Genomic DNA, 1,513 nt, shown 5'->3' with positions numbered 1-1,513 from the left:
AAAGTTGAGAATTTTAGATGCCCGGAATTTTTTATGGGCTACTTTTCGCCATCAAGATGGAATTGTGATCTCGTTACACAACGCGTATCAGTTTAACCTGAGTTGTTTACAACTCATTAATGACAGGCCTGCTGCCTTTTGTGTTAACGTTATGAACTTTCCAGCGTGGTGTGTGGCAGTAGAAGTTGACGGGGCCTACTTTGCTTTCACATTGGATGTGATGCATGCCTGTACTGTATATGTCGAATATGTTTTACTTGGATGCCGGAAAGAATCTGAGACATTTGAGACTGAAGCCTCGGCATTCTCTCCTTATCTATGCTATTTATTTAGCTACTACACAGTGGTTAAATACAACGTCGCTCTTCCCTCATTCATGTGAGTTGAAGGTCCAGAGGTCGAATCAGAGGAACGCCATGTCTGAGAGCAAGACTCCACAACCACCTGCTGGTTACCCGGAAGGATATCCACCGCCCGGTTTCTCTTTCTTCTTTCACATTAATTCTTTCGCTACATCATTACGCATTATTTTCATTTAGGTTGTGATGTTTTTTTTTGTTACCAGGGTACCCCACGCAAGCTCCTGAGCCACAGTATGTTAAAGTCCCTGCTGCGGACCGAAAGGATGTATGGGCGTATTCATAGAAGGATTGTAAGATTTTAATTCTAACATTTTATCATTCATTGCATTTATCCATATCGTAGGAGGTTACATGTATGCTAAATGATTGTTTATTTATTTGTTTGTGGATTTGCAGGGCAGATGCTCTGTGCTGGTTCCTCCAGTCGGAGGGCCATGGCCAGGACCAGGACCAGGACCAGGGTTGTTGTCCGTGCGGGAATTGTTGCTGGCCCTGTGGAGGATGCTCGTGCGAGGCATGCTGCTGGCCGTGCAGTTGCTGTTGCTGAACGTGAAGGAAAGGATTGGTTGTCTATTGCACAAAATAAGATGATATTTTATTATTGAAAAAAAAAAGAAGGATTTTATATATGTATCTATGTTTTTATTGAGAAAGGTTGATGATGGAATTTATCTGGGCTAAATAAAAATTTTGAAGGGGCGATGAAAGTTATTTTGACTGAATAAAATTTTTGGAGGGTGTCTCGGTTGATGATGGAAATTATTTTGTCTAAATGAATTTTTTGAAAAGGTATTTACGCTACATCACACAAAAATCCTAGTTCTTCTAACCAATTAACTTAACCCAAACCTAAGCCGGCTTAATGAAAAAAAACAGAAAAACATAACATATTGGTAATAGTTATTGTAAATTAGGTTGGTTTCTTACCTCCCTTTCACATACAAAAGGATTAGTATAGTTTGAAATTTGAAACTTAAATTTTATCATTTATAACAATTTTGTTTGTTTTCTTTTTACGTATTACAGTAATCCCCAAATAAATTTAATTATCTATTTATTAACTCATTGTTATCATAGACATAACAGAAACATTTTAATCTACTAAATCATGTGAATATTTTGATATTCATCGACACAACCATTTGGAAAAG

At 37.6% G+C, this 1,513-nt stretch overlaps 1 long non-coding RNA gene across 1 annotated transcript; it reads left to right on the top strand.

Annotated features, from left to right (window-relative positions):
- The first annotated feature begins 359 nt into the window (after nt 1-359).
- On the top strand, nt 360-1,093 carry LOC149232786 (uncharacterized). Its single transcript, XR_016247566.1, has 3 exons — nt 360-477; nt 566-652; nt 759-1,093. It is a non-coding gene; the product is annotated as an uncharacterized LOC149232786 (long non-coding RNA).
- The last annotated feature ends 420 nt before the right edge of the window (nt 1,094-1,513 follow it).

This window comes from Pinus tabuliformis, chromosome J (genome assembly GCF_031772625.1).
Source record: "Pinus tabuliformis cultivar Carrire ecotype Pingquan chromosome J, CPIR1, whole genome shotgun sequence".
Classification (NCBI taxonomy): Eukaryota; Viridiplantae; Streptophyta; class Pinopsida; order Pinales; family Pinaceae; genus Pinus; species Pinus tabuliformis.
Note: the sequence above shows the minus strand (reverse complement) of the source record. Positions and strands in the feature narration are given on the sequence as shown.